The sequence below is a fragment of the Ruditapes philippinarum genome, unplaced genomic scaffold, assembly GCF_026571515.1.
Source record: "Ruditapes philippinarum isolate M1 unplaced genomic scaffold, ASM2657151v2 ctg980_1_1_1_1, whole genome shotgun sequence".
NCBI classification, from domain to species: Eukaryota; Metazoa; Mollusca; class Bivalvia; order Venerida; family Veneridae; genus Ruditapes; species Ruditapes philippinarum.
In genome coordinates, this window is record NW_026859330.1 from 127,172 (window position 1) to 134,974 (window position 7,803).

The window sequence follows — 7,803 nt, forward strand, 5'->3', positions numbered from 1 at the left end:
TAAGCATTCTGACTATCGGGATTTAAGTTCTCTACCGTCTTTTCTGGTGCAAGTGTTTCAATATTACAATTCAAAATGAAGCATCATATACGGGGACGTCTTTCATGTGTCGTTTAGTACTGGTAAAAAACGCTAGAGAGTGTAGTCTAGAAAGAAAGGTCTAATTGTGCATGTATCATTACAAAATGCCATATGAAGTAACATGGGCACATATAATCTATGGTGGTTATTGTTGTTAGTTTTAATTGATTTTTAAACCGACAAGGTGACCATTTAAAAATGACTATTAGCATATTTGCGTTTTCATTATTTGTTTGTTGTTGTTTAGTGTTGTTGTTGTTGATTTTGTTTACTTAGTATTTTTCCTTTAGTTTTTTTTCTCCTCAATATTATTTATAATTAGATTTTGTAGTTTATACCATTTAATTAAAATTTCATTTTATTGATATTATTGAAATACGTAAAGATATTTATTGTTTGTGAAAAAATGTCATTTTTATCTGCTATAAATAAAGTCTTTCGATTAAGTCAAACTACTTAATTGTTGTCAACGCTGAAAACCGGAAAATCGAACCCTTAACCTACCGAATTTCTATAATGGATTTTCCCAGATTTATATTTAAGTCCGTTTAAAGTTTAAAGGAAATTTTCAATCGAAATTTAAAATTTATAAAACTTTTAAAAAGCCGGGAAAGGAATCCCCAAGGGAAAAGGGGGAAGGAATGTGAAGGTTTTGATTTTGGGGGAAAGGGTATCATTTTTGGGTTTTCAGTAGGCCGGGGGTTGGGCCCCATTAATAGTTTTTTTGAATTTTGTTTAACTTTTTTTGTATTTTTTTACCATTTACACATCCCCCCCAATATATATAAAAAGGTTGTTTTTAAACCCGTAAAAGGTCCGTTTACGTCATAGGGGCCCAAACCAAGGGAAAAATTAAATTTTAATTTCCAAAAGAGTTTAAAATTGATTTTTGGCCCATTTTTTTAATAAGATTTAAAACCCAGGGAATCTTTAAAAATTTCAATAATTTTTGTATGCCTACATCTTTTTAAAAAGAAAAGTGGGGGTTTTAGTGTTATCCAGTTTATCGAAACATGAAATATAATAAATTCAACTCACACTGTAGAAAATTTGAAACGGGTCCCTAAGGGTTCATAAACGTACATTAATATCAACCCAAAACAAATACGGAATTTATGCATATGACTTTAAAAGATAGAACATTTTTTTATCTTTTTTATGTCGGCAAATGTGATTTTTTATAACTTTGGGACAATGCGTTATAAGATTTTATATCAGAATGTTTTGTTTTTTAATGATCCCTAGTCCACAGTGTTCAAGCATAAATAGTGGTTCTGCTTCAGGTGGTGCTAGGGGGAGTAGAGAAAGATTGCATGTACTACTGCCGTCATTGCATATGATTAGACAAACCGAACCTACAACATTTTCATCTGTCCAGTCTACGCTTTTTTTAAGGCCTCTCGTTCTTTTTTTTCTTTTTTTTTCTTTTCTCTTTTTATAACATAACATTTTAATGAGGGAAAGTGATCTTTCTACGACTAATAAATTATGACAATAAATATTTGCGAACTTTCTTTATCGTCAAGCAATCTGATAATAATTCACTTTGCTCAGATATATCTGATTAATTGCGGACAATTCATTATTTTCATAGGTTATGACAATATACACGCACTCGTTATCAATAATTATGATTAATTGCCATTACATTAAAATGATTGTATTGTTTACAAATCAAATGAATATAATGTTGCGTTAAATGTTTAACGCGATTGTATCTATATAGTTACTGATTTTTATCTCATTAGCAAATTGACGCAGTACATGACCAATAGTGCCCTGTGGCGAGTCAACTTATCAATATGTTATTGGAGACAAACGTATGAAATATTTGGTTTAGCTAAACGTACATGTGTGAAAACTCTCGTTTAGAACAATCCATCAAATCTTCGGTTGAAATATCAATAAAAAAACAGCAGGTCCCTATTTTACATTTGTGCATCATACTGTTCCTTTCTAGATAATAATTAAGGCAAAAATATTCTAATTTTTTTTAACAATCGTAAAGAAGTACATGCTTCCATAACAAATTCATTAATTATGATAGTTTACTTGTTTCTAGAAATGTATAACTATTTAATTATTGCTCTGTTCCAGGCTACCAGTATATTAAACGATAAACGTTTCAGGATACTTGAAACTTTACCTTATTTATATACTTTGGTGTACGTCCCCAGTGTATCAGTGGTGCAGATGGCCTCATACCGGAAGTTTCAACGTTTCCTTCGTGCAATACTACTATCACATCAACACCGTGCTTCTTGTCTAATTCATATACTGAAAAGCATCTCACATTTCATCCAGCGTATTTGATTTATTGAAAATATGCAGATATATCATCAAATAAATATTTTTTAGTTTGTCAAGCGTTCATTTGCGTCATACCTATATAGCTATTGTACTTGTAAATAATAACATAAAGATTATTGAAGTGTCGACTCAACGTTATGATTGCCAAATATTGAGCTATTTTTTATTGCATAATCAGTTTGTTAATATTATAAGAACATATGTCTGTTTTTAATTTTAGAAAAACATAAGGGCTTAGTATATAATGGGAAATTTAAACTATGGATTTTTAAAAAAGAATATTTTCCCGATAAATTTGCCCAACATATTAGGTAAAAAAAAGAAATATTTAAATAATTAAAAGGGAAAAAAGGGTTCCCGTTGTTTCCCTTTAATTTAAATTAAAAAAGGTTGTGGCGAAAGTATTTCAAAATTTTTTAAATTTTTTTTTTTAAAATGCGGTACGGTTCGTGGTTTAAATTAAAAAAAATTTCATGAGCTGTTTCTGTCGGGGGTAAAATTAGTATTTTTTAAATTATTTAAGTTATGTTTGATCTTGCAATTTTTTTAGGGTTTTTGTAAAATATTGCCAATATAACAAATTTTAAATTTTATACAAAACAAATGTTTAAATTTGAAAGTTCTTTAAAGATTTAATTGGGTAATATTTATGGTTTGTTTATTTGAATAACTTTATTGTTCTACCCATTTACTCGAACAAAATTTAAACAGTAATATTCCAGACATTGTTAACGACAAAACGTCTTTTTTCAAGGACCATGTTCTGTCGCAATGATATAAATAAATGATCAGTAACGTCCTATCTCGCAGAGATGTATCAAAGAACTGGTCCATACTGAAGGTCGCATGTTTTTTTTTTTATTTCAAGTGAAGCTTCAAATAACAAATTACACTTAAACACGCGAAGGTTATAACTGAGGTGAAAAAAGAACTGTATCAATAAAAAATGCATTAATTACAAAACCAAATACTGAAAGTAAGATCTAGCGATAAACATAGAAGAAAGAAACCTGTTTTAAAAAACAGCTCTCTCAAAAACTGAAGGTAATTTAACACTTATTGCCTTCCGAGTGTTTTGTTAAGGTCGTACTCTTCATAGTAGAAACAGTTACTATTGCAAACATTTTGAAACAAGTTAAATTAAAGATGACAAACTGCCTTGAACGTTGATAAGTGTTCGTATATATCAACAACGTATCTGTTAAATGTGAGATTATACGAATAAAACATTTCTGTGCTCCTGTAAAACCCAGTCGTGCCTTCTTCAACAATGCCTGTCAAAATATATAATATAGCAATACGATTTAAAATGTATGTTCACCTCCCCCGTTTATCACTATGAAACAAATTACCCCCGACAACTGCGTCTGTGAATCTCTGTTGTCCTTAGACGAAGTGAATTTAATTGTATTACTACCTTTCAAACATTTTTGAAAGAGTAAAATATATCATATAATAATGACACCACTACGACAAAGTTTGTAAATGATTTTATCAAAGAAACTTTCATATTCCTGTACAATAGATATAGCAATGCCCTTTTATATACACTTAACGAAACTTATAAGTACTCCGATTTCAAACTTGCAGGAAAACTCCTGTTTTCAAAATATTTACCAAATCAATGTTGAAAATGTGTACTGACTCTACTTTCCGACTGCATGAATGATTTTAAAACAAAATCAATCATCCGAAACGCAATATGGCGGTCACATGCAAAAACCCGAAAATGGGCACGTGCATTTCGTGCAAGATGCCAACATTGTGTAATTTGATGCAAATTGTTAGTTTATTGATCCCTTCCGCTCTAATTGTGTAGCCCTAACATAAAAAACACAAAATGGCCCGAATGTCGCTGCAACAAAGAGGAATTGCCATTGGGCTATTACAGGGCGGCGCAAACGGAGGACATACGAGGTATTGACTAAATTGGCTAAACTTGAAGGTTTTTGATTTTTTTTACAATGGTGATCTCAGTTACTGATTTTCTGTTAAGTTTGAGTAATTGTAAAATGCATTTACTATTATAAAATGATGATACTATAATTAAAATTTATACAGTATCGACTTAGACAAGTTATAGTTATTCTAACACAATATAATAAAAAAAATGGTCGGAGTACTTATAAGTTTCGTTGAGTGTATGTATTTTGATTTAACTTTTATAAATTAAATGAAAAAAAAGTTTTATCTATAAAATAGTTATAGCAAACACTTATTTGGGTTAAAAAATAATTAAAATCTCATTATAAAGTTTTAATAATTTACTGTGACCATTTATCATGCTGTAATATTCCATAAATGTATCTCATTTGCTCTTAAAGCATCGGCGCTTGACTTTTTCCGTTTATAATAATTCCATCACAGACGGAAATGACATTCTAAATTCGCAGTTTATTTTCATAATGTTCAATCAATTTCAATAAATACGCTCGCTAGATATTAAATAAATATAAAGTAACTGAGCCTTGAAACATTGAATTATTGTAGTATCCGCTATGTATGTTTTTTCTTATTTAACGACTTTAAAGGTAATATTTACCTAAATTTAGAAAAGATGCGTCAATGCACATAATTGACGACTTCCATAAAAGCAGAACAACTAGTACTAATCCATTCATGTTTCCTATTCGTATATTAACCACAGGTATACGATTGTAACGAGAAGTTATTTTCAATGAGACGCAAATTTAAATAGAATAAGTAGACCTAGCGCCTCAGAGAGTTAGTTATCAGTTATCAATGAAATATATCATAAACGCCGTTGATTCATTTCCCCCACTGGAATTACCAATTGAACTTATACTTATTTCATTAAATATCAATTATTCGATAAAATGGTCTTATTGAAACTAAACCATATGAACTTAGAATGAACTTTACGCTAACAACAACAAATGCACTGATTATCTCAAATTATACATTTCATATAAATACAGACAATGTTCTATTTCTTACAATGATATATTAAACGATTTAAACACATAACGTTCGAAAGGTGATATTAAGTAAGAAAACAAAAGTTTTTATCCGTGGACGAAATCTTTGATTAATAATTATTAATTGTATAAAATTTCTATTAGAAAATACAAAATGACTGACAAAATGACATGTCTTTAATTATTAGTCAACAGTATATCCATATGTCTCCGAGCTGCACTATTTGTTATAACACTGTGAATAATGCGTTATTCTTTTTAAAATATTAGCATTTTCAAAAATGCTGTAAATCGCCAATCAAACAGGTATTCGTGAAATAGACCCCCAAGCTGATGTTCTTTCTTTTCAGAAAAGTATTTCATATATTGTTTACAGAGCTTCGTCCATGAAGATGCATGTAATTCTATATCATTATAGGTATACCATCAAAACTGATCATTTGTTCAAATAGCAATCGCAGCTTCTCGGCCCTTTTCGTGAGTCTTCGGATAAGGGTCTCGATCACAATAGAAAGCATTCGGTCTAATTTACGTTATGAAACTAAAAATGTAAACAAATTGTAAATGCTATATAACAGATATCTGTTTCCACTTTTCATGCCCACTTTGCGATGGTCTTTCACTGATAGGGTCTGTTTTGAATATGTTCTGTATGATACTTGATTATAAATCAAAACCATACTTCTCAATTGTTGATTGGTTTTCTCTGTTAGAATTATAAATCAAAAACATTTTGCTCAACTGGTGATTGATTCTTTCCCTTCTTTGTTCTGTCAGAAATCATTGAGCATTCGACAACAATAGTCATAGTGACGGCAATAATTTACCGATTATTATATGTTATGTCTTGTGAAAATGCTAATACACCCTGCGTTTAGAATATATGCCATTTGTTGTAATCGAGCGTAAATGGCAGTCACAAAATGTATGTTATAAATGTTTGCGTTTTCGTGTGTATTTCTACGTAAATTTAGATGCAAACAGTTTTCCAAATGGTTGTGAAACAATGATCGCTGTCGCAGAAATGGTTCGCCGAAAATTGTATGATGTGTTTGCAAACTACAGTGAACCGTTATGCACGAATGTTCTCTAACTTCAAGAATTTGTCGAGTTCTAAGCATTTTCGGTAGTAGATATGTATTTTACTTTGATATTGCATACAAACCAATTTGCGGATCAAACGAGAATGTAAGAGGATATGACATGCCAAAATCGCTGCGAACGTTTTGAAGCAAACCTGAATAACAAAAGCAGTAAATTTCATAACGAAATGTGCACGAAACGAGTAGTTTTCTACCTTAATTCATACGGTAGATATGAAAAAATAAAAATGAAAAAAATGAATAAAAACCTCCGTCTCTTACGAAGAAATCAGAAACGTACAAAACTGTTTCAATGAATGAAATAAGAGCCCCGTTAGATGAACGGGAAATTGTTTCTAAAAAACGCCTAGTATATACACCACCTACGCCCATTTTGCAGAAGGTAGAAATAGAATCAGAGCGCATTCAGAACGCGTCATTAGCCTTTTCATTGAGAGAGAGAGACTGTTAAAGGAACGTAATCGCCTTTTACGTTAAGTTTATAATGACCGTGGTCAACGGGAGATAAACCTTTTTGTTTTCACTCTATTTCTGAATTGTTATTCTTATGTGAATGTATTTAAGTTGGGGAAGACGTCGTTCTACAAAGCATCAGAAAGCAAGAATAGAACAATAAATACAGGATAATTTTATTGTGTGAGCTTTGCAGTGCCAACAATGCTAAGTTGTTACATTAATCTGTCATGCTTTATTACATCTGGATCCTCAACATCATTGACTATTGAATAATGGTCAAGCTTAAACCATAGCGATACTGAAATTTTCATTTTCTTTAAACTAAACCTAATAAACCCGTGTCCGCAACTTCGATATATTTATATTGGCTTTCTATGCTGAGCAAAAACTGAAAAGTGGTCTCAACCTGGTTCGGAATTAGACCCAGTCCATTGAAGCATAGAATAAAGACTGTGGAATTGCTTCGTCACCATATGAGGCATAAAATTATTTTAAGTGCGGAATTTAAAAATACACGTATAGGAAAAGATGAATTTTAATTTCCTCAACCGATTACATATATAAAAGGTTCTTTTTCTATTCTATCAACTGAAGTTGGTGATTTGTTAATCAAATGTTAATCTTTTTGTAGAAGAAAACAGGGTTGTAAAAGTTTACCGGCACATTCATTTTCTAGCACCAACCATTAATGCCAATATGTTTTGCAATACGGACGTATACATACAGCATTTTACTGTACTGTATCAGTGATTTATTATAAAATCGGGGATTTCTTTTTATAAGTTTTTAAATGCAATACAGCTGTAAACAAAATAAGTCGATATTGCCATAGAATGTTATATATGGACATATCAATATAGGTAATATCATCAACTGTATAATACAAAAATATAAAAGAAAAATATAACTGGTTA